This window comes from Lissotriton vulgaris, chromosome 5, assembly GCF_964263255.1.
Source record: "Lissotriton vulgaris chromosome 5, aLisVul1.2, whole genome shotgun sequence".
Lineage (NCBI taxonomy): Eukaryota > Metazoa > Chordata > Amphibia > Caudata > Salamandridae > Lissotriton > Lissotriton vulgaris.
The window spans coordinates 1,588,039,867-1,588,067,330 of record NC_141693.1 but is presented as its reverse complement, the minus strand read 5'-3'; positions in this window follow the sequence as shown (position 1 = coordinate 1,588,067,330).

Sequence of the window (27,464 nt, the reverse complement as noted above, 5' to 3'; positions counted from 1 at the left end):
ATAGCTTCATAATTGATATCAATGATTAAAATCCCTGAAAGTCAGTCCTTCGTTGTAAAGAACATTTTTTTTCCAGCACTCCGGCGTGCCTCCGAGTGTGGTGACCCCGCTGCACCCACACCGGTCGGGCTCAGTGTAAAGTCCAGCACTCGCGGTCTTTCCCGCTCACCTCATGTCTCCTAGGCCAGGTACACCACCTTCTATCGCCGGAGGGCAGCCGCTGAGTCTTTCCTCAGGCCAGCAGAGGCAGGCCAGCAGAGGCAGGCTAGCAGAGGCAGGCCAGCAGTGTTGCAGAGCCGGCGTCCGCAGCTCTCTGTCATGCACCCGCCAGAGGGGAGGGGGGGGGGGGGTTCTATCAGAGGCACAACCCCCGCCAGGGGGATCCGCCGCACAGTCTCCGGTCAGCGCCACCTCAGTCATCCATCGTCTTGCCTTGGGTCAGGAGGAAACGCCATGTCTCACCCTCAGGATTCTCGGGCGGGGTCCACATACCTCTGCATCAGCAACTCCAGGAGGCGAGCACAGCAACTCCGCCGAAATACGCCAACAGGACCCTAGCATGTCCGCCAGCAGTCGCCGTTGTCGCATCCCTGGCCAGGTCGGACCCGGAAAGGCAGCCGTTCGAGCACAGGAACACAGGTAGGCCCACATTTCATAGTCTCCGTCTTTTGCCACTTTTCGTACTCCTAGCCACCCTCGGACCCAGAGAGCTGCCACAGCTTTGCCTCAAACACAGTATGGGGAGGCAGTCATTTTAGGGTTGAGTTCACAGCAGGATATTTATGGCTTTATGAGGCTCAGTCGGAGCTCGTTCAAATGGCGTCTGCCATTTTAGCCATACTGGCCATGCCCCCGCCCCCGCCCTCCCTCTCCCCCACCCCCTTCCCGACTTGTACTTAGATTGTAGTTTTAATTTCATGCAGAACAAGAAGATGAAGACATGGCTAGTTCTTTTTTGCTGCAACCCGTTTTAATGCTGCCTCTGTTCTCTCACCCCTCTTCCCATGCTACTACTCTCACATTCCTGCCTCTTCACTTGCACATTTTTCTGTAGTAAAAACAATCCCATCCTTGTTTTGTTAGACAGTGCTTTGTTACACATTTCGGTCGTTTCGATGCGCTGTTTAAGACAGGTGCTACTTTTACTCACTACAATGGTATTCAATTTACCGACCCTGGAAGAATGGAGGCCTGCGGCCCCCTTGGCGGGATCTGAACTTGGGAACTGCAGAACACTGCAAGTATCGGGCCTTTTCTTTTCACAAATAACTTTATGCTGTCTCAGCTGCAGTTATTTCTTAGCTGGAAGAATGCCAATGCACTTTTTGTAACAACAAAGGGAGTTTGGCCCATGCGGACAGAAGTGGGGTAAGGGCCCAAATTACTGTGTAAAAAAAGAGGAACCCACACTTCGATAATTTCACACCATTAAATTTAAGGCTGAAAAAAGAGATAAACAAAGTTTAATATGTTTATCTGGGCGATTAGTTGCGCCGTTTTATTTTTCAATTTTGTCAAAGAGTAAAAAAGTCACTTCGGTCAAGAGAAATCACAGTATCTTGAGCGTACTCGCCATCAGCGTACAACAAAAGACTTTAAATCAAACAGTGCATCAAAACACAATTATTTAACGCAACAAACAACGTGAATTGCGAAAACATACTACTAGTGAAAATTACAGTGTGCAAAAAAACATGTGACAATATTTCACAAAAGAAGGGGAAAAAGGATATATAACCATATATTTTCACATGACATGATCAGAAAATTATTAAATTAGACCAATAAGGAGTCTATTGATGAATCTCCAAAAAAAAGGAAACAAAACGACCTCTCGGTAGCAATGTTTAAGCAGGCTTATGGTTCCTAACAATTTAACTTGTTTGCCAGAACTGAGGACTTAATCCTGTCCGCCTACGCGTTTCGAGTTTGTGAGATGTCTTCTCAAACTCTCCTCAGGGCCAAGTGAATTCTTTTCCCCGTTTATTGAACCTATTCATAAAAAAACAAAGGTTTAGGGACACTCGTTACTGTTGGCTCCCATCAACCTTCTACCGCTTTCTCAAACATACTACTTATAAAATGACACGTACCTCTGGGGAATTGAGGTGATACAAATTATCCAACCCACAAGTGTAGATCCCAGGGGGGTTGGTGGGTACTGTGCGTGCAGGCAAAGTCACCGATTTGCTGCGATCTTCAAATCATTTTCCACATAGTTAACTGCAAGCAAAATGGGCGTATTACTCGCTGTTTTCAATGTGGGAAACATAGCGCTCTCCGATAGTGTGTAACCAATAATCACTTACTTGGTTATGCTCAGCTTTTCAAAAGTTAAAGATGCCTTAGTTTAAAGATGAGGCCAGGGGTTGTGTCGGTGGCCTTTTTAGCAGCGACCAGTGCCGTGAGTCTGTTGAAAACAAGAGGGCACGGGCGGCAATTAGAAGTCACTCGGGAGCTGAGAGCTCCTATGCAAGAGCGCGGAGCGCGCGAGCTGTTTGCCAAAAGCTGCGTTAAGAGCAATGGCCGGGTGGGCTTTCCTATTGTTAAAAGCTAATTCCTTAATGGAAATGTCTTTGCGTCTTATTCAAGGATCGCTTTGTAGCGCGCTGTCGGTTAGCTGAGCGGTTGTCCTACCTTGCAGCTTAGCAGCGTTCTTCACTTCCTCATTCCTTCACTGAAAGTGAATGCGGATTCGGTTGTCTCAGTGTATCGAAGGAGTTGAGCTCATCCTGAATGAGCCAATCAGAAGGGGTTTCATTTACATTCTCATACTGGTGCATTGTGGGGCCTGAAGTCCCTATGATGGTGAAGTCGGGGTTACAGTCTAGAAACTTCACTCATTGAATTCAATCCGGTATTTATGGTATTGAACCGGAGTATCAAGTAGGCTTCTTTTCGTAGAAGTGCTTTTTCTACGTCAGGCGACCGATGCTGTGGGTCAATGCCAGCTAAGACTGTCCATGTAAAATCTGTTTCCTTATGATTTGCTGACGTGAAGTGTTCGACCATTGGGGCATTCTGCACTTTTCTCTTAAGCCGAGAGCGATGTTGTGTAATTCTTTTTGACTGGGGTCAGATCGTACCTGCGGGACACTATTGACTTTCTCAATAAACTCCAAGAAATGACATTTGATTCTGACACACAGTTGATGGCAACACTTGATGTGACCTCGCTGTATACACAAATTCCCCAAGATGAGGCTCTTGAGGTGATGGAAATTTACCTAGACCAACGTGAGAGACCACACAGAGTTCCAACTTCTTTTATTCTAGCCTTGGCCCAGGTTACACTAAAAAGTAATTACTTCAAATTCGAAAACGAGTTCTTTGTACAAACCAAGGGCACAGCCATGGGTTGTCCTTACGCCCCAGAAATGGCGGTATTGTACATGTCACAGTACGAAGAAAAATTCATTTATAAGGACAACCCGTATGATGCAAACATCATACAATGGCTAAGGTACATTGACGATGTCTGGCTCCTGTGGCAGGGGAGCCAGACTGACCTCATGGCATTCCATGAATGGTTAAATCAAAGACACCCTGACATAAAATTTTCGATCGATTGCAGTAATCAGCGGATGACATTTCTTGATGTAGCCGTGGGCACAAAAGAGGGCAAGTTCACCACTACTTTATTTAAGAAGGCCACGGACAAAAACACGATCCTACATTACAAAAGCTTCCACCCACAAGGGCTCAAACAGAATCTACCCTACGGCCAATTACTTAGAATTAGGCGTAACTGTTCAGACCTTGATGAGTTTAATGTGCATGCCGATACCTTTTGTGATGAACTTACCAAAAGGGGTTACCCCGGTAAACTCCTCAAACACTCGAAAAAAAGAGCATGCTACACCCCCCGGGAGGAACTACTCAAAGTAAAAACCAAAAAAGAGTTGGATAAACTCGTGTGTGTCACGACCTATGGATCTCACACGAATAAATTCAGACAGATTATTCTGCGGAACTGGCATTTGTTGGAGGGATTAGATTTCCCCCTGCAAAAACCAATTTTTGCGTTGAAAAAGAATCCAAGTATAGGCCAACAAATCATCAGAGCTGATAGCTCTTTACCAAAACCTAAAAGTGACCTGATTGCTAAATGGAACCTCAAACCCATCACAGGCCACCATAAATGTGGTACGTGTGTGGCCTGTGCAAATGCAGTGGAGGGAGATGAATTTTGTCATAATGGCATCAGATGGAGACACAGTTTGCAAACAAACTGTAAAAGTAGAAATGTAATCTATGGCATCCTGTGCGCCTGTGATAAATTATACATAGGAAAGACATGCCAGCAGGTTAACGCTAGAATTACACAACATCGCTCTCGGCTTAAGAGAAAAGTGCAGAATGCCCCAATGGTCGAACACTTCACGTCAGCAAATCATAAGGAAACAGATTTTACATGGACAGTCTTAGCTGGCATTGACCCACAGCATCGGTCGCCTGACGTAGAAAAAGCACTTCTACGAAAAGAAGCCTACTTGATACTCCGGTTCAATACCATAAATACCGGATTGAATTCAATGAGTGAAGTTTCTAGACTGTAACCCCGACTTCACCATCATAGGGACTTCAGGCCCCACAATGCACCAGTATGAGAATGTAAATGAAACCCCTTCTGATTGGCTCATTCAGGATGAGCTCAACTCCTTCGATACACTGAGACAACCGAATCCGCATTCACTTTCAGTGAAGGAATGAGGAAGTGAAGAACGCTGCTAAGCTGCAAGGTAGGACAACCGCTCAGCTAACCGACAGCGCGCTACAAAGCGATCCTTGAATAAGACGCAAAGACATTTCCATTAAGGAATTAGCTTTTAACAATAGGAAAGCCCACCCGGCCATTGCTCTTAACGCAGCTTTTGGCAAACAGCTCGCGCGCTCCGCGCTCTTGCATAGGAGCTCTCAGCTCCCGAGTGACTTCTAATTGCCGCCCGTGCCCTCTTGTTTTCAACAGACTCACGGCACTGGTCGCTGCTAAAAAGGCCACCGACACAACCCCTGGCCTCATCTTTAAACTAAGGCATCTTTAACTTTTGAAAAGCTGAGCATAACCAAGTAAGTGATTATTGGTTACACACTATCGGAGAGCGCTATGTTTCCCACATTGAAAACAGCGAGTAATACGCCCATTTTGCTTGCAGTTAACTATGTGGAAAATGATTTGAAGATCGCAGCAAATCGGTGACTTTGCCTGCACGCACAGTACCCACCAACCCCCCTGGGATCTACACTTGTGGGTTGGATAATTTGTATCACCTCAATTCCCCAGAGGTACGTGTCATTTTATAAGTAGTATGTTTGAGAAAGCGGTAGAAGGTTGATGGGAGCCAACAGTAACGAGTGTCCCTAAACCTTTGTTTTTTTATGAATAGGTTCAATAAACGGGGAAAAGAATTCACTTGGCCCTGAGGAGAGTTTGAGAAGACATCTCACAAACTCGAAACGCGTAGGCGGACAGGATTAAGTCCTCAGTTCTGGCAAACAAGTTAAATTGTTAGGAACCATAAGCCTGCTTAAACATTGCTACCGAGAGGTCGTTTTGTTTCCTTTTTTTTGGAGATTCATCAATAGACTCCTTATTGGTCTAATTTAATAATTTTCTGATCATGTCATGTGAAAATATATGGTTATATATCCTTTTTCCCCTTCTTTTGTGAAATATTGTCACATGTTTTTTTGCACACTGTAATTTTCACTAGTAGTATGTTTTCGCAATTCACGTTGTTTGTTGCGTTAAATAATTGTGTTTTGATGCACTGTTTGATTTAAAGTCTTTTGTTGTACGCTGATGGCGAGTACGCTCAAGATACTGTGATTTCTCTTGACCGAAGTGACTTTTTTACTCTTTGACAAAATTGAAAAATAAAACGGCGCAACTAATCGCCCAGATAAACATATTAAACTTTGTTTATCTCTTTTTTCAGCCTTAAATTTAATGGTGTGAAATTATCGAAGTGTGGGTTCCTCTTTTTTTACACAATGCACTTTTTGTAGGCCCTTTTGTGTCCCCCCTCTAGCCTTAGAAACTGTTTTTCACCCTGTTGCTCTCCACAGATTTAATCTCAACACTCTTTTTTAATTATTGTTCGGTATTGCCTTTGCACTTCCTTTCCCAATTTAAATGTATATGGATAACATAAAGGTGCTTACCCACAAAAACCACTTGCTTGTTAATCCCCAAAACTACCTTGTCCAAAGGATCCGTCTAGGTTGGCTCGCAGTCAGATGCTGGCTAAATTAGAAATCCCCAGACCTAGGCTTCTAGCAGTGTATTTCTCCTATTCTGTTAATCTCTGGCCTAGAACATCTCAAATTTTGTTTACCGGTAACAACTATTTGTCAAAAATTTTCGAAGCGATATTTTTAGGGCTTTTGTATTGCATTTTGCTTCTAATCTTTTGATTATAATTGTATTGCACTTTAATTTGTGGTCAAATATAACGCTTTTTCGTACAACTGCTGGAGTTTTAGTGCACAGAACCCCTGCTACCGTTCGAGGCGACAGGGTGTTTTTTGATAGTCATGAATAAAATACAAGAATAAATATGTTGGTAGTGAGTATGTAACCGTCAATTTGTACACATGCGCTGGGTGTTTAGCCCTGATCTGCAGCATGCATGGTACAGACAACTCGCCCCTAGTGGTCAGGTTTCTTCTGGAAACGGGTACATCTGTGAACTGTGTTGTAGTCTTCATATGATGCTAAACTGGGGCTCAAAATGCTGAAGGGATCTGTAGAATATGGAACGCTGTTGGACATTTTTTTTAATCTGGCCCTTTCTAGGTCAGGCTGGTTTCCTTCTCCTTCCAGGCTGTGTATCCATTTTTGCCTCTTCACTGTCCCTCCTCTATCCTGCTGGTCATTCCTATTTTTCCATTCCCCTTTGCTATTTTCCTTCATATTTCTGCCCCCTCTCCCTTCTGCGTTTTACAGTTTCTACGTTGTCCTCTAGCCTCTATTAAACTTATGCACCTCATCCCCCCGCCTCTCCCCTCCCCTGACGTGTCCCGCTTTTCCTCACAACCCCTTCACACTTCATCCTCTGACTGGCCGTGTCCCCACTATCTATCTATCGCCCTCACTCACTCTATCGCCCTCACTCACAGCATCAATCTGTGCAAACATTTAACAACAACTGGTTCAAATATGTTCTCTCAATGTTTCAAGCTTTATTACAAATGTCACAAAAAGATGTTAATATTTCACTTCTGTTCTTGGATTTTCGTCACAATAAAATACACTGAACATAATCTTCACAAAAGTTACTTACAAACGTTTAAGCTATTGCCATTATAAATTACAATAACTTTTATTTAATTATTAATTATTTTTAAAAAGCCATTGCTTTGTAATATCAATACATCCAAGTCACGTAAATACAACATATTGCATTACAAATGCTATAGGTGTCACATTTGCGAAAGTTAAAACTATTGGCATTGTAAATTACAAAGCTATTAATTTCGCTATTTTCAAAACGAACACATAAATAAAAAATGTGTCATTTACAATACCAATAGCTCAAACTTTCCTAATGGGAGACCTATTGCATTGCAAATGCTTGTTCCTTATAGCAATCGAATAAAGCTTTGTTTGATTTGATTAGACTTCCTATGTGAACCTGGGTAGTGCTCTACTCCTCGTTCTGCTTACGTTTTCTACCCAGTAGCCAGCCTTTGCCCAAGTCCCTGACTGTGTCCCAGATAGTCCTGGGTAGTCCCTGACAGAAAGATGGCTTGTTGTGATGTTGGAGAAGGCAGGTGGACCTTGTTCAGGGCTCCCTAAGGATTTCATCCTCAATTAAGGGTCTAGCACCTTAGCTTGATCGAGAAAGGATGAGTATATATCCGTAATCTTTTTAGGAAGAAGTTGCCCAGATCGTAATTGCATACCACTGTCTGGTAAAGAGCTCTTTGTACTGGGCTCAGAAAGATATTTCAGAATCTGAAACATTTCTTAATGGCAAGGTGGAGGACTTATCAATTTTGACAGTATAGTAAGAGTCTTGAAAGGCTCTGATTTTGAAATGACAGTTCCTGGTTGCCTTCCGATACTCTTGTTTTCTCAACTCATCATAACACTTCTCCATTTTCTCTCCACTCTTTTACATTCCTTCTTTCGAACCAGCAAATGGGACTTGAAACATGGAGATTTTCTTTCTTGTCAGACGTATTTGTACCATGTTGACCTGGTTACGAGAATTATTGATCCAATCAGAAAGTCTAAAGGCGGCTGGGGGATTATGGTCACCTATTTCAATCTTAAACTTGCTGAGTGCAGCTTTCCACTCCTCAAGGTTTAATTTAGACCAGCAGTGGTTCTGCCGCATGGCCTGTGGTGGAGGGCTTAAGAGGGGGAGGAGCACAAGATGATAGGTATCAGATAATGATCTGTCCAAGTAGCTACCAGTAGTTGTAAAACGTGCCAATTTAATCTATTAGTAAAAACGAGGTCAATGGTGTGTCCTTTCTCATGGGTAATGCCCATTATCTTTCCCAGGCTGCTCGACCTTTTTGAAAGGCTTGCACAGAGCAGACTTGGCTCTGAAGAGCTTCAAAGAGAGCAGATAAATTCTTGAATTCAGCACAATACCCATTGTGTACTGTCATTTACAACTTCTATCTGGTGTCGTGAGAGTGGCTCTAAGGCTTCTTGGCATTCTTGCCCCCTACATCCTGCTTGTGGAACCCATCAGATGGCATATGCAGACTCTGCAAAGGGATCTGGGCTCAGCACCAAGAAAACCTGTTGGATTCCATCCAGGTTTTGAATGAGGCTGCAAAAGATTTACAGTGGTGGCTGCTCAATCGTATTTGGACAAGTGACAGACACACCTGGTGCTACCGACTATGATGGGTGCATCATTGCTGAGTTGGGGACTTCATCTGGGAAAGGTGGAGATCAGAGGACTATGGTCTCTGGTGGGCATCCGCCTCCACATCAATGTGTTGGAGTTTCAGTGATTCACTTGTCACTAAAGGCCTCATCTTCTCCATCAATAAAAGGCTGGTCTACGCTAAAATATTTGAAGGCCCCACTTGCTGAACATTATGGATGTCCACCCTGGGAGAAAGTGGACATCACCTCCATGTGGTATTGCAACTCATAGGGCAGAGTAGATCCTGGATTCTGTGCCATGTGGCTCTTTGCCCTGGAATTGGCTAAGCCACAGTGCATCTCCCTGGACACAAACTCCCTAGCAGGATCTTTGAACACCAGAGTGGACACATTCAGCCTGTGTTGCCTAATGGATGGCAAATGGCAATTACACTCAGAGATTGCAAAGGGCATCTTCCAGCATTGAGGGGAACCTTGGCTTGATCTTTTTGTAACTGTTGAGAAAGTGCAGTGTCCAAGCTTTTGCACATTTGAGTTCTCAAGTTGCAACTCTCACTCAAAGTCTCTTTCTACCTAGAGTGGAGCTCGGGATTCCTGTATGCCTTGTCCACTGTACCGCTCCTACCCAAAGTTCTGAACAAGATCAGAAATGACCAGACCCATATCATCTTAGTGGCTCTGTATTGGGCTAAAATAGTGTGGTACCCGGAACTTTTGGCCATGAGCATCTGTCCCCCGTTCAGGCTGCCGCTTCAGGATTATCTTCTGTTGTAGCAGCAGGAAATTGAGCTGTGACAATTGACAGCTTTTGATCACCCTCCCGCAATAGTTAATGTCATTTTAGCAGACAGGCGTCCATCCGCAAAAACATTTCTGCGGGACGTTGGGACAAGTTTGACACTAGATGTACCTTGTGGCAGATAGAACTGCTGCAAGCCAAAGTGTTGGATGTGTTGCTGTTTATGCTATATTTGGACCTGCAACACTTTGCTGTGGCCACAATCAGCCTTTTTACATTTACTACATCCACCATTGTTGTTTAAATCAATCAACTATTGTAATGATTGCTAAAAGGGTTACTCCACATGTTTCCGTCAAATCATTTGTGATGGCACAGTGGGACCTTAATGTGGTTTTCACATACTTGATGTCCACCCCATTTGAGCAAAGGCACAGCTGTCCTCTACGTCTTGTGACTCTGAAAACAATCTTACTCATAGTGATAACATCAGCTCGTTGCATGAGTGTGTAGGAAGTCTCACTTGAAGGAATACACGAAGAAAGGATGTTGAAAGAAGATGAGATTTATTTAACCTCCACTCATCACAGAGTCCAGTCTCATAATAATCCCAACTCCCTTAACCGCCTTACACCCCCAACATTCCACATGATTGAACCACAACAATATCCCCAACATTCCCATAATACACGAGCTGGTCACGAGCTAAGAAACAACAAGATGCTTGTGACAGCTCGCATAGCATTACATGAACAGTACCCAACACACCTTCCCCCCTTTAAACAAAAATGACAAACAAAACGAAGAAAGAGAAAGAAAAAAAAAACCAAGCAAACAAAATAAGGTGATAACCTTACAAGTCTAGTCCATCACAAAATTGTCGTACCTAGCCAGCATACGGTGAGAGCGCACAATTCTAGTGTTACCAGGATTACACTCAGTATATGTACAATTTCTTTTATCATTGTGTTCCCCAACGTCCAAAAATACATTGCTATCATAATCATCCTCAACTGGACTGACCCCAGTGAACACTGAAATTCTACTCAAATTCCAAACTGAACCACCATCAACCCTGACTGCATTCCTAAAAACCTCGATCACCTTCTTGGGACTTGTCCACACAGGAAAACCTTTACTCACACCCTCCTTTTTTTAATATGAACAAAATCACCCACTTTTATTGAACGAATAGATGTAGAACCAACCTTCTTTACCATAGCATTTTTCATCTTATTTTTATATGATTTAACTCTGCGCTGAACTGCCTCAAGATCCACTTTCAAAAAATTGTCAGATCCACATGTATTTTTCTTCAACCACCAAGGTGCCAACCTTGTACTAGGTTTACGCCCTCTTAAGAGTTCAAAAGGAGTAACCAAAGTAACAGAATTAGGTGAAGTTCTGTAAGCCAAAAGCATAGATTGTAATGCATTCCTCCAATTCAAATTCCCCTAATTGAAAGTTGAATCGCCTCTTTAATCACACTGTAGAACCGTTCAACCTGGCCTTTGGCCTCAGGATGAAAAACTGCAATTCTTCTATGAACAATACCACATTTAGCCATAAATTGTTCCATTTGTTTGCTAACAAACTGTGGACTATTATCAGTTACGACCTCTTGAGGAATCCCCTCTCTACAAAAAATCTCATCCAGAAACTCTATTACATGGTGAGAAGTGACATCCTTGACCATCTTGACCTCTGGCCATTTAGAATAATAATCAATAAGGACAATTCCAAAAGCTTCTTGTTTAGGTAAACAACTAAACGGACCAATGATATCTAAGCCAAGTTTACACCAAGGGGTAAATCAATAGGATGAGGTTCCGGACGCAAGGCAACAGCTGTTTTATCACTGTTCGAGCAATGAACACAAAAACGCACAAAATGGTCCACACAAGAATCAATCCCTGGCCACCAAAAAGACTCCTTCAAACGTCTTCTGGTGAAGGATATTCCTGGATGCCCCTCATGAGCCATCCCAAGAACAACATCCCTGATAGAAATAGGTGGGACAATTTTGTCTCCTCTTAGAACCAAACCATTCTCCACAGCAAGTTCTTCCTGAAACTTATAAAAAACCCATCATATCCCCAGATAATTTCCTCTGTTCCGGCCAACCATGTGCAAGATAATTCTTGAAATTACACAATTCCAAATCTTTATCCATTTCCTTTAACCAAACATCTTCCTGCAAAGATGACCGTTCACCCCAACCTAGATTAATGTCACGCATAGTGAAAGCAACCTCACACTCATCCATCCCATCCTCGTCGCCAGTGTAGGAAGTCTCACTTGAAGGAATACACGAAGAAAGGATGTTGAAAGAAGATGAGATTTATTTAACCTCCACTCATCACGGAGTCCAGTCTCATAATAATCCCAACTCCCTTAACCACCTTACACCCCCAACATTCCACATGTTTGAACCACAACAAGACCACCAACATTCCCAAAATACACGAGCTGGTCACAAGCTAAGAAACAACAAGATGCTTGTGACAGCTCGCATAACATTAGTCAAGTCAAGTCAAGTCAGAGAATTTATATAGCGCACTACATACCCAGAGGGTCTCAAGGCGCTTAGAAAGGGGAGGAGGATTACTTGTCAAATATCCACGTTTTAAGTTGCTTTCTGAATGCTAGGTGGTTCTGGAATAGTACCCAACAGAGTGCGTAGCAAGCGCTATTTGTCCAATAACTATATACCACCATTCTTTCTAGACAAACTGATGCTATTGTAGTGTAGTTCCTAGTTTTCCACTAGGCCCTGCGCATTGGAATAACATAAACAGTAGTATCGACGTGGAACTGCGGATATTCCAGGCCTCCACTGACTATGCTAAACTTAATTGGGTTGTGTTACCAACTAGCTCAGAGGTCACTGGAAACTTTCTTCTCTGCATAGGAAGTGATCAGCTTCCCTGGCACAGACAAGAAGGGATTCAGTTTTCCAACAACCGTGCAACATGACAACTTTGCTCCTCAGATCAAGAGTCAATCTCTAGGGTCGTGTGAAACAATAGACCTGTATTTCACTCAGTCAGTCTAGTGCAGTTTACTTTCACGAGATGTAGAGAATAGAGAGACGGGCGTTTGTCAATAAAGGGTTAACATTTATTGAACAGTCTTTCTTCTCGTACAAGAGAAATGTATTGCCACAATTGCAATAATTGTTATTATAAAAAGTACGTACAGTAAGATAAGTATTGCGAAATAGAACTGTAAAAGCATTGATATGGTTTCTTAGCCATACAATGGTTAAAAGTAATAAAACATATATACAGTCATATATACATTAGGCTAACATACTCAACTGGTGCTTCTAACTAAGCCTACCCCAGTGTGCCTGACCTAAGCCTAACACGTGAAAGGGGGAGTAAGTAAGTAGCTTAAGTTAAGTTGGTTTTGCCAAGGTTTGTTTCAAGAATTCTCGTCTAAGGGTTTAGTCAACACCATACCTCTGAATAGAATGATGGAGGATTGGTATCTCCTTCAGGGGTCTCTCTCGATATCCCAGTCACCCGCGAGGGTAAACCGGAAGCGCCGGGACTGGATTTCTCTGCACGAGAAAGGCAGCGGCTTTTCTTCAGCGCGTCGAGGAAGGAGGGGGGACAGCGTCCGCGGGCAGCTGGAATCTGCTGGATGTCTTCGCAGAGGGACGGCTGTTCAGCTCCTTAAGCGTACTGCACCATAGGTCGCGCTTTAGCGGCGATAATGGTATCAGCAGCTTCACCACCACAGGATAGCAGGCTGCAGCGACAGAGTGCTAGATTTACCAACACGGGGTCTTGCAGCTCTCGTACAACAGGCATTGCTTAAGGCAACGTTGGTAATATTTATACCTGACAGGTGCCGGGTTTGACGCAAGTTTGCTGGACATAAGACGTCAATTAAAGATGTCACTAGGAAGTGATAGTTATCAGTTGCTCATTAGAGTTCTATTACTAATCAAAACATAGCAAGCGGGGATTTCCAGGTTTGCTGAGTTTTTATCTTGTTGAAGAACTCGGAGTGTTATCTAGGAATATCAGATAGTGACTGCTGCTCTGTCATTGCACTAATTGGTCGCAAAGGAAGTGGCAGAGGGAACTATGCTGGAATGTGGCTCTGTTCGTGTGAGGCCAGAGATGACTTTTCAGAAAATCGCACTTGAACGGTTATGCCAATATAGGGAATAAATGGATTTATAGCCGAATAGGGGCATAAGGTCACAGTATCGATCAGGAACCTAGATAAACAACTGTGTCCTCAGTATTCTCGGCATGGTTGATTACTCTAATACTGGCTACCTTCTTTTTAGGAAATTGAGATTTTTTACTCTGAGCAGGTTCCTTGTCTTTGGACTTGGTGTGCTCTCCTGGGTCTGACCGTCCTCTTCTTTCCGAATTCTGTGGAAGAGATCGAGAGGGACGTGTATCAATACTTTGATATCTATCAGGTTTTTTCAGATTATCCCTATTTCTAAGGTTATATCTTTTCTCAGAGGGCTCCCTCTGGGGAGACTGGCGTTCTCGAGTCGGAGTTCTTTCCCTCCGTCGAGGAGACCTTCCTCTGGACTGGAAAACTTTTTCCTTGGGAGTGGATTGTTTATTTCCATCCCAGCTCTTTTTAGGAGTGTTTAAATTATTTTTAATAAATAATTTTTCAGGACTTTCGAGCAGTTGGGGTTTTACTGGTTTCCCACCCAAGCTGTCTCTACCTAATTCTTCATAGCATTTTTCTATGATTTTTGCAAGCTCAACAGGATCTTTTATATCTGTTTCCTTCAACTTCTGGCGGATCGCCACAGATGCTGCTTCTCCTCTAATGTTGGCTAATAATATAGCCGTGATCTGCTTGAAGTCTTTCAGTAATTTCATACCTAGATTTAAAGCGGGCTCTGGACCAAATTCATTTTGAATCTGTTTTAGCACTTCTGGTATTACCGCCATAGACGGAACACCGTGTGTTTTTGTGTAAATGGAAGCAAAGACTGTACCCCAAGTGTCGCAGTCCTCCACGTGTGGTGCGATTCCCATAGGAAGGCAGATGGTCAAGATTCTGTGTTTCTCTATAGGGGTAGTATCAGGAAATACTGCCTCTATTTGAGTGATTTTCTGTGCTAACCAGAAAGGAATTTGTTCCCGTTTTACGGGTGTTTTACCAAGACATGACTGTATGTTCTGTGGTGTAATTTTATTTCTGTTCCCCTGATGAGGGGTCAGCTGGTGTGAATTAACAGCTGGCTGGACTGTTGCAGTCCGCATTACATATTGGACTAATTGCCTATGTATTTTTATTAATGTGTTTAGCTGTACTAACAGCTCTTCTCTTGACATTCTTGCAATGTCAGGATGTGGTGTGTAGCTGGCTAGAACCGGCCACGTGGCTCCTGGTCTACCTAGTGGACCGAGCCTAGTTATGTGATTATTGTGTTTTAGGGCGCCATTAAACCAGAGCAGGTGCTCTTGAAATTTAAGTGGGATTTCAATCTCCTCGAAGGGAGCGTACTCTCCCGGAGGTTCCTCTATTTTGTAATAGTGAAACTCTCGTGTTGTAGCGTTTGCCGCTGGAAAGTTTATCCATGAATAGAATACCTCTGTCTGCCGATACTCGTGAGCCTCTATCACGAAAATTACTGTACCACCTTGAGGTGTCAGTCCGTTTTCTATAAGTTTTAACGTTATAGATCTTCTTAAGTGAACCGGGATGATAATAGCATCCGGGTCTGCTTGTTCGGGACCTTGCTGAGTCGCGTCTACTGCGGCCCCAGAGGTTCCGTTATTTTCTGGCATTGTAAAAATGCGAGGTTTGCAGAGTAGGTCTCCAAGGAGACAAAGATTAGGTGCACAATATTTTGGAACACTGTATCCTTCAACGTTGAATAAACCGGAGCTTTACATAGGAATCTCTTCCTACTAAGGTCGGGCGGATTTTAACCTTTCACCCACTCCAGACGTCTATTGGAGTATTTACGGGAGAAAGGGGTGTGAAATATGCACGACTGAGTTACTCTAACTGCCTTGCGTTAGTTTATCGCCTTACCAAACGTTTGGGCGCCATGTAGTGTAGTTCCTAGTTTCCCACTAGGCCCTGCGCATTGGAATAACATAAACAGTAGTATCGACGTGGAACTGCGGATATTCCAGGCCTCCACTGACTATGCTAAACTTAATTGGGTTGTGTTACCAACTAGCTCAGAGGTCACTGGAAACTTGCTTCTCTGCATAGGAAGTGATCAGCTTACCTGGCACAGACAAGAAGGGATTCAGTTTTCCAACAACCGTGCAACATGACAAGTTTGCTCCTCAGATCAAGAGTCAATCTCTAGGGTCGTGTGAAACAATAGACCTGTATTTCACTCAGTCAGTCTAGTGCAGTTTACTTTCACGAGATGTAGAGAATAGAGAGACGGGCGTTTGTCAATAAAGGGTTAACATTTATTGAACAGTCTTTCTTCTCGTACAAGAGAAATGTATTGCCACAATTGCAATAATTGTTATTATAAAAAGTACGTACAGTAAGATAAGTATTGCGAAATAGAACTGTAAAAGCATTGATATGGTTTCTTAGCCATACAATGGTTAAAAGTAATAAAACATATATACAGTCATATATACATTAGGCTAACATACTCAACTGGTGCTTCTAACTAAGCCTACCCCAGTGTGCCTGACCTAAGCCTAACACGTGAAAGGGGGAGTAAGTAAGTAGCTTAAGTTAAGTTGGTTTTGCCAAGGTTTGTTTCAAGAATTCTCGTCTAAGGGTTTAGTCAACACCATACCTCTGAATAGAATGATGGAGGATTGGTATCTCCTTCAGGGGTCTCTCTCGATATCCCAGTCACCCGCGAGGGTAAACCGGAAGCGCCGGGACTGGATTTCTCTGCACGAGAAAGGCAGCGGCTTTTCTTCAGCGCGTCGAGGAAGGAGGGGGGACAGCGTCCGCGGGCAGCTGGAATCTGCTGGATGCCTTCGCAGAGGGACGGCTGTTCAGCTCCTTAAGCGTACTGCACCATAGGTCGCGCTTTAGCGGCGATAATGGTATCAGCAGCTTCACCACCACAGGATAGCAGGCTGCAGCGACAGAGTGCTAGATTTACCAACACGGGGTCTTGCAGCTCTCGTACAACAGGCATTGCTTAAGGCAACGTTGGTAATATTTATACCTGACAGGTGCCGGGTTTGACGCAAGTTTGCTGGACATAAGACGTCAATTAAAGATGTCACTAGGAAGTGATAGTTATCAGTTGCTCATTAGAGTTCTATTACTAATCAAAACATAGCAAGCGGGGATTTCCAGGTTTGCTGAGTTTTTATCTTGTTGAAGAACTCAGAGTGTTATCTAGGAATATCAGATAGTGACTGCTGCTCTGTCATTGCACTAATTGGTCGCAAAGGAAGTGGCAGAGGGAACTATGCTGGAATGTGGCTCTGTTCGTGTGAGGCCAGAGATGACTTTTCAGAAAATCGCACTTGAACGGTTATGCCAATATAGGGAATAAATGGATTTATAGCCGAATAGGGGCATAAGGTCACAGTATCGATCAGGAACCTAGATAAACACGCAACACTATGGACTAGGGCAGCATTCCTGTTTAAATTTGTAATGTCTTTCCATGTTGAAATCCAAATCCCTCACCATTTTGGCATTCTCTGCTCCACCTTATCTATTGAAAGAGAAATAAAGGCTTTATTGTTTTGTTCCCCACAGAGCTTTAACTTTTTTTACAACAATCACTCCATGGACTATCAAGTGAATGATGAGCCTGCACAAATCTCTTCTACCAGCATTGGGAGAAACGCTGCCATACTTACAGGAAAGCCCTTGGTAAATCGCCGTCACTGCTGACCTTGCCGCTGCTCCACCGCTGCTCGTCTCCTCCCCCCGCCGCAGCCACACACCACCAGCGCTGCCGCAGTGTGGGGGAGAGAGAAAACTACAACTCCCAGCGGCCTCCGCGACCGGAAGTCGCGTCGAGGCGGAGCACCAGGAGGCGCTTAAAAGCGGCCTTCACCTGCCGTGGAGTGGGTGCCTGCACAAATCTCTTCTACCAGCATTGGGAGAAACGCTGCCATACTTACAGGAAAGCCCTTGGTAAATCACCGTCACTGCTGACCTTGCCGCTGCTCCACCGCTGCTCGTCTCCTCCCCCCGCCGCAGCCACACACCACCAGCGCTGCCGCAGTGTGGGGGAGAGAGAAAACTACAACTCCCAGCGGCCTCCGCGACCGGAAGTCGCGTCGAGGCGGAGCGCGCCAGGAGGCGCTTAAAAGCGGCCTTCACCTGCCGTGGAGTGGGTGCCTGCACAAATCTCTTCTACCAGCATTGGGAGAAACGCTGCCATACTTACAGGAAAGCCCTTGGTAAATCGCCGTCACTGCTGACCTTGCCGCTGCTCCACCGCTGCTCGTCTCCTCCCCCCGCCGCAGCCACACACCACCAGCGCTGCCGCAGTGTGGGGGAGAGAGAAAACTACAACTCCCAGCGGCCTCCGCGACCGGAAGTCGCGTCGAGGCGGAGCGCGCCAGGAGGCGCTTAAAAGCGGCCTTCACCTGCCGTGGAGTGGGTGCCTGCACAAATCTCTTCTACCAGCATTGGGAGAAACGCTGCCATACTTACAGGAAAGCCCTTGGTAAATCGCCGTCACTGCTGACCTTGCCGCTGCTCCACCGCTGCTCGTCTCCTCCCCCCGCCGCAGCCACACACCACCAGCGCTGCCGCAGTGTGGGGGAGAGAGAAAACTACAACTCCCAGCGGCCTCCGCGACCGGAAGTCGCGTCGAGGCGGAGCGCGCCAGGAGGCGCTTAAAAGCGGCCTTCATCACCCGCGTCGCGGGAGCGCGCCGGGCCGCGCCGGGCTAAGCCCAGGCAAAGGGCGGGCCATCTGAGGCCGTCCGAGGACGACGGAGGACGGGACGGGCCACCCCACTAAGTCCCACGCTATCTGACATTCCTAAAGTAAGTTCCTAATAGACACCCCTTCTATTTACGCCTTGCTCCTAATAGGCGACTAATTTTCATATATACTGCTATGTCCACAAGGGGCAGTCGGAGCAAGACTGCTGCAGGAGCAGGGAAGGTCACTGGCCCAATCGATAACTTCATCTCCAGGGCCAATGAAGAGATCGACCATGGAATATCACTATTGGAACGCAGAGTCTCCCTGGAACTGGCCCAAGCCAAACGCTCTTCCTTGGGTCTCCTCGCCTCAGCAAACACCCCTAATAGGAATAATCCTGCTGACGGTGTCTCCGTAGTTAGTGCTAGAGCAGAGATTCACACCATGCCTAACACTGTGGATTTATCAGTAACACAACTACTCTCAGACTCATTACGGAGCTTGGAGAAATCCCCCAATCTAGATGTCACAGACAACTTCAATACACAACTAGATCTCGTTACCAACTCTATTCCAGCTATGAGTTTGCCTGAGAACTTGTCTACAACGTCTATTGTGGAGTCCCAATTACCTTCTATCCCGATAACAGACACTACACATGCTCTTGCCACTGGCCCGATCTTGATTATAGACTCTGACTTAACGGCTACTCATTCATCCCCTCCCCGAGAAACGGCCACTATACATACATTTGAGGACTCAACCCCCATTTCAAGAGCATCGCAAGGTTTAAGGGAGGGAGCTATACAGAAACAGCCCCAAGGTTTAAATACATCCATACCTAAGGGGAACTCTCTACCCCAGAGAAAGCAGGGGAATAGCCTATCTAACAACTCAAAAAAGGCAAACAAGAAATCTAATACAGGGTTGGGTCATAGAGGAGACTCGCCCATCATGGAGTCATTATGTAAAGACTGCCCCTCAACAAACCAACTTATAACGAGGGTTGGGGAAATCATAAGTGTCCATCTTGCAACTATAGATAAGAGACTAGGGAACATAGAAAAACAACTAAATGAACTAAGCGCCCTAGTCAAAACCCCACCCACAAAAGGAATACCAACTCTAGTGGCAGCCAAACCACACATCCAACAACCCCCGGGACAACCTGTGAAAAAACCAGTTGCAGTTTCTAGTAACACACCCAAGCTAACCTCACCTCCAAAGGGAGTCACGAAAAAACCAAACCCACCCACTATAAACACAAACCCACAGGGGAAACTACCTAACCCGACACAACCAAAGGGGGGTAGTATTAACAACCATAAGGACAGGAACAAAGGAAATCAAGAAAGATTCCCCGCTAATCTGCCCCCTGGATCAAGTCCATACGTAGTGGTGATGACGGGAGTTCCCGAGATACCAGACAGTACTGACGAACCTACCTGGTCTCTACTAAATAAAGTCAGTTACTGGCTAAATAATAACAGACCCCTACCCCCATACTGTAGGAGTAATATTCTAACAGTTAGGAGAGTACCGTGGGTGGGCCAAGAGACAAAGAAAACACATGGTGATTGTGTGATTATTAACTTTGAGGACCCACGCACGGTAGAACATATCTGTTCATGGAGGAGTGATGGGTATAGTGAAGGCATAGAGACAAGGCACCTCTCTTTTTTCTACCCATCCAGGAATCATGACAGGTTCGACCAGCATGACCATGCCTTTGATGGAGGCTGGTGTCGGGCGGGGCAAAAAGACGTGGGAAACAACTGGGGTGAGTGGGGGCGAGATAATTATAGATACCCTCAAAGAAATATAATAAGTAGAGATGCCTATTGGGGAATTCCAGTTTTCAATAGATTCAGCAGCCTAGAGATGGTTGACTGACTTTCACCATCACCCCGGCCACTGAACATTGAACTGGAGGGAACAAAACAGGGTTGTCCCATTGAGATTATTAATAACATAGAGGCGCATGATAAGGAGAGCCCTAGTACACACCTGGCTCAAACTTGTTTGAGGTTGTCACCAATAAGAGAAGAGCAAGTAGGTGGCAATATTAAAGGGCCTGTAACATCTGACCCCCGAGATCCCTGCAGCCCCCAAAAAGCCTCTGATATACATACGACCCACGGGAAACCATACCCTTATAAAAACTCTAACAACGTATTAAAGATTATTAGATGGAATGTAGCTGGACTTCAACAGCGGGTGCTGGACCAGGAATGGTTAAAATTCATATCCAGCAAAGACATAATAATGCTACAAGAGACTTGGGCTACTTCTGAAACAGCCATAGAGGGCTTTGAATGTCACAGCATTAGCGCACAGAAGCCAGTTTTTGGACGCCCCATGGGAGGCTTGTTGATTGGATTCAGGATAACTTTAGGGGGGGCTATCAAACTAATACCAACTAAAAGCCCAAACATTCAAATAATTGAGTTTACACGCAGGTCGTCGTTATACCTGATCAACTTCTATAATAACGATTTTCACTCGACCCCTAACAGGAACTACATAGAGCTATTCGACAACATTACAAAAATAACTGAACCCCTTAACAACTGTGCGAACAATAGGATCATCCTAGCTGGAGACTTTAATGCCAAACTGGTTAAAACCAAAGAAGGTGCAATTCAATCAGATAGGGCCACAAAACGTGGGATGGAATTGGAAAACTTCATAAACACGCACACCTTATTGGACATTATGGTCACATGCAAAAATAATGAAACTGAATATATTCCAACCTTTAGAGGCAGAGACTTTTCCAGCACGGTGGACTATATTTTTACGTCCGCAGAACTATTAGATAGAGTGACCCAGGCAAGAGTATTAGAAACAGCCTTCGGAGACCACAATGCACTGGAAATTATCTTAAGACTGGGCCCGATTCAAGCACCGCCCCGCACTTTGGGAGCTAGTGATATTGTGCCATCAGCTAACAACTTAAGGCTAAAGTGGAAAGGGGTGGACAGTGAACGTATCATGAACACAATCATAAGCAACCACCAATCAATAGTTAATTCGTGCTCACTTACTGATGGGAACCATCAAAGGATAGTCAAAGACTTTGCAAATCTTTGTAATGTTATCAAGACTCTTCTGACTGTCCCCAATAGAAAACATAATGATGAGCCTAGGTGGTTCGACAGCCGCTGTTCAGCGGCAAACAAGGCTCTTCGCAGGGCCTTAAATTCCAAACCCAGGAGCCAAGCAGATGTACGGTCCGGATCACTGAAATAATATCGACGGACACAATATCGACTTGCCAGAATATCGTGGACAAAATATCGACAGTCAAAATATCGAATTTTTATCTACAAACAGGTAAGTACAAAAATATCGAGTACAAAATATCGTTAACAATAATATAGATGTAAAAAATATCGACTTTATTAAAAACAGTGTTAAATTAAATTAATATTAAATTTAAATTACTAAAATATACTTAAAACTACTTAAATTAAATTATAATAATTAAATAATAAATGAAAATAATAAAAATAATTTTTTACAATCTTATTAGTTGACCCTGAACCCTAAAAATACCCCTTTACCCAAAATGCCCCTTTACCCAAAAACTGAAAACTGTCCCTGAACCCTAAAAATACCCCTTACCCAAAAACCCAAAACTGACCCTGAACCCTAAAAATGCCCCTTTACCCAAAAACCCCAAACTGACCCTGAACCCTAAAAATACCCCTTTACCCAAAATCCCAAAACTGGCCCTGAACCCTAAAAATGCCCCTTTACCCAAAAACTGAAAACTGACCCTGAACCCTAAAAATACCCCTTTACCCAAGAACTGAAAACTGACCCTGAACCCTAAAAATACCCCTTTACCCATGAACTGAAAACTGACCCTGAACCCTAAAAATACCCCTTTACCCATGAACTGAAAACTGACCCTGAACCCTAAAAATACCCCTTTACCCATGAACTGAAAACTGACCCTGAACCCTAAAAATACCCCTTTACCCATGAACTGAAAACTGACCCTGAACCCTAAAAATACCCCTTTACCCATGAACTGAAAACTGACCCTGAACCCTAAAAATGCCCTTTTACCCAAAAACTGAAAACTGACCCTGAACCCCAAAAAGTCCCCTTTACCCTAAAACTGAAAACTGACCCTGAACCCTAAAAATGCTCCTTTACCCAAAATGTATCAATATTATTTAATTACCAATTAATTATTAATTAACAATAACAATAAAGTAAATATATTAGAACATTAGCTGTAATTATTTTAATAAATAATATTATTTTTTCCAAATTAATTACTTAAAAATAACACAAAATTAAATATATTAAAAATTTACTCTAATTAATGTAATTAACTAATTACAAATAATTAATTAACAATTAATTACTAATACAAAATATGTTCAAAATTATATTAATTAATTAACTAATTAATATTAATTAATTATCAATTAATTATTAATTAAAAATATTAACAAACATATATTAATTAATTAATTATTATTAAATTACTTCCCACCCTATTCCCCTATAAACCCACAACCCGCTACAGAATTACATTACGCAATTATTATAAAAACAAAATTCATTTAATAAAATATTTTATAACATTAATACACACTATTCACACATATTATTACATAAAAATACACTAAAAAATATTATATATTATTAAAAATTCGATATTTTTGCTATCTATATTTTATACAGTCGATATTACTTCACTTACCTGAAAAACGATATTTTTGTAGTCGATATTATGTCCAGTCGATATTTTGTCCAGTCTATATTTAAAACTCGATATTATGTCCAGTCGATATTTTGGAGTCGATATTTTGTCTGTACACCGTACGGTCCGCCAGGCAAACCTATTAAACAGCCATAGGGACAAGGAAGGCCACCATGGTAGAAGAACATTGGAATGAACTAACTGTTTCCGCTGCTGAGGGAAATAGCGCAACCTTCTGGCCTGCTGTAAGGAAGATGCGGGACATGGGAAAACAGTTGTCACCAATCAGCTGTACCATCTCAAGCCAGCAATGGGAACAACACTTTTCCAAAATATATGCCAACCCTATTGCTCCTACAGAAGACTACAGCCCTGGCAAACTGAGCCCACTAGATATAACCCAGGGGGAGGTCATTTTGGCCATTAATCAAAGCCTCTGGAACAAGGCACCAGGGCCGGATGGCTTCCCAATTGACCTAATCAAACACAAACCTGAATTTTGGGGAACCATTCTGGTTAATGTTTTCAACTGCCTGCAGCTGGGTGCCATTCCTGACACCTGGTCCACAAGTATAATAGTGCCTATTTACAAAAAAGGTGAAAGATCTGACCCCGCAAACTATAGGCCCATCTCACTCTTAGACAACACCTTGAAAATTCTGGGCCGGGTGCTGTATAACAGAGTGAACGACTGGGCCGAAGAAGCAGGGGTGTTGGACAGATGCCAAATGGGCTTTAGAAGTAAGGTCGGGACAACAGAACAATGCCTGAATCTTAATCTCATAATAGGCAAATACACCATAGCTAGGGCTTCACCTATTTACCTAGCTTTTATGGACTTGTCGTCCGCATTCGACCTAGTGAACAGGTCAAAATTGTGGGCGACCCTTCTCTCCTATGGCCTTGACGAATCCTTGGTACATTTTCTAGCCTACCTACACGCAGACACTAAAGCCCAGGTACGAATTGGCATGGAGGGCGAGATCTCAGGGGCAATCCAGTGGCGTAACAAAACTTGAGGGGGCCCCCCTGCAAAGCACATGGAGGGGGCCCGTGCGATCTAGCTCACCACCTACCACTTTGCAATACGACCCAGAAATCTAGTATATTTTGATTTGAAACCGCCAACATTTAAATGAAATGCCTCTATATTGTCTCTCTAAATTCTAATGAGAAAGTGGGAAACACTCTTAACATATAAGCTACGCAATTTGTAACAATCCTGTCAAAAGCAGATTATTTAACTGAGGCAGCAATCAGAACAACGCCAAGGAGCTGGCCTCTTGTCTCAGGAACTGCCTCTGGCTGAAGAACAAAGAACTATGAAGAAACTGAATTAGAATTGACATTATGGACAATAACTTGAAACTTTGAAAGACAACCCCAAACCTGCAGTTCCATAAATACTCGACTGCCAATATACATCAGAAGTACACGAGATATAACTCAGTATCCTGTAAGTCATGTTTTTAAATATTAACTTTGATACAGTATCAGAGTTTTGCAATGATTTTAAGTAAATATGCATTAAATTCATTTATTCAAACAGGCATTACTTAATGTGGGCCCCTGGTCGACACTAGCATTCATTTTTGGGTACCGTGATTTATTTTTGACTAATAGATTTTGAACAAAACCAGAGAAAGGAACACAGAAAATTGAGAAAATTGAGGCAAACTGACAAAAGGAGAAAGCAAAGCCTCCCTACAACCGAGAGGAAGGAGGAAAACCTGTAAGAGTGACACAAAGAGAGAGGTAGCGTAGGGTAATGAAAAAAAGAAGCAAGATGTGGAGTCAAGATGAGACTGCCTTGGTATTTGGCAACCTGAGCATTCAGAAGCATCGGGCTCCTAAGAAAAACTTTTGACCCTTGCACTTATCTTTTCACAAATTAAGCACTGCACGCAGCGGCAGATACACACATACAATGACACACACACACATGGAAACACAGTGACACACTTATACAAATAAACTGCTCTGTCTGCATATATGTATACAGGCAGGGCTGGCTACACTGAAGAGCTCCCAATTTCTGCAGGGACAGCTGTTGTTGTGTTCTCTACTGGTCGTCACACACAGACATTTAAACAGCGGCGTACACAGACCCAGTGGGGTTCCAAAGAAGTCAAAAGTTGAAGAACTACTGATTTAGACATGTTGCTATCAGAAAGTTTAGTAGTGTAATCAAATCTAAAATATATATATATATACATATATAGATATATATATATATACACGGATTCCTCTTGTTCTTTTGCAAAAGGATGACGAGCCACACCAGCCAGGTACAGAAAAGTTGTTTATTTGGGCACAAACAGACGCGTTTCGAGCTCACAGGCTCTTGGTCATATATATATATCTATCTATCTATATATATATATATATATATATATATATATATATATATATATATATATATATATATATATATATATATATATATGTACTAGAAAGGGTCAGCAGATACAACCTTGAATTCAAAGTGCTGCTAATCAAGAGTAGAAATGTGGAGTAATCTTACATAAGTGATGAAGAAGTCTGCTAGCTAAAAGGTAAGGTAAAAGCTTTCAGATGACATCACTTTATTTGAGAGGTTCTCTGGACATGGGCACAAGAACGGACACCCAAACTGTCAAACCCTGTGCACCTTTAGGCTGTAATACACGGTCAGGATTTCTCAGTACACGGCCTAATGTTGCGGCATATTAGCAATGTTAATGGTGAACAAGGTGTTTCTTCAAGGTTGACTTCTGTGGTGCAAAAATCACAAACAATGCTTTTCTAATCAGCTGGTGCTACATATAGATATAAAACATTGCACATAGTCCAGGGTGGTCTTACTGAGTGAGGATCTTCTGGCAAAAAAGGAATACCAACATCAGCCTCACCCCGTTAGGACATCAAAGGCGTGATCTGAGATCCCAGAAGTCAGAAAGTTAGCAGGGTTGGCGAATACTTTTGGATCTTTACAGTCTCCTTCCAGAAATCGCTGCCTGTGAATATTCACCTCAGTGACAATTATCTGGGATGGAGGAATGTGATCAGTACGTGGCTGAAGCAGACCTGTGTCTTCTCCCTCACTTGGCTATAGAATCTGCAGCAGGGAGATCCACAAACATGACTCTTAAACTGAACAAGAGTTGCAATGACGAGCAATAGTCACTAGCTCCAGACCGAGCCCCAGACATCAACTCTAGCTCTGAAAAAGAGGCACGACTCAAAAATTGCTTGAGTAAAAAAACAGTCACAAGGCCAGCTCTCACAGCAATGGTCATATCCAAACACAATTAGGTCAATCACGGAAACCAACATACCACTTGAACTGCACTGAAAACTCTAGACCAAATGTCAACCCTGACACAGAGCCTCAGAATCAACCCATCGTATCCAAAACAAAGCCACGACGCCCATCTCAAAAACTTTTCAGACATAAACCACCTGGCTCCAATGGGCCCACTAATAAGCTACCTTTCTCTTCTGAGATTGATTGAATTCCTAAACAACCAACCCCGCCCTCCCAACCTCACAAAGCACAAAACACATCCTCCATGGTGAGCACCAAAAAAATCTCCAAGACCCTATGAATTTGCTACTGAGAACTAGTAAGATGCAGAAACCTTTGATATTGATGTCCATACATATAACCCAAAAGCTGTAAGGTAGAGCCATACCTCTATCCCTACTGGCTCCAAGATAACCTTACCCAATTTACCAATCCATTGCACTGTAACACCATATTCCAAATAAACTGCAGTAGCACACTGAACACGAGTTAATGTTTTAAAAGACCATCATACTAGGCTCTTGTTTATGTAACTATATTTTATTTGATCAATTACTCTTGTTGAAGAACCTTGAAAGGCTAGGGGACGTTAGTTAACTAATTCCATGGAATGTTGAACCTGTTAGTTGTCATAATATTACCCAACGAGCAGCTGACAAGGTTGTGCCAGAGTCCACAGGCAGAGTAACAATGCCTGTATTTTATGTAGATTACTTTCTCACAGTAGATTCACCCAATCCGAGCACTACAATGAGACAGGTGCTCCATAGATTCTCACCGGTATCTGCAGTCATTTTATAACTTGGGGTCAAAACTTGAAAAATCGATACCAGACTTGCTGCAGTGTTAGTTCATGGCAAAACCTGTGATGGCCCCTCAAGCACTGCTAGAGGAGAAAGTAACAAAGGCAGATCCAGAAGCTGGCAGTAAGCCAGCGAGGAATGTTAAATAGATCAGACGTCCTGCTGTCCGCAGTTTGGCCATTACCCCAGAAATGTTCTACTTTTGGAAAAAGGGTACTACTCCAATTATGCTC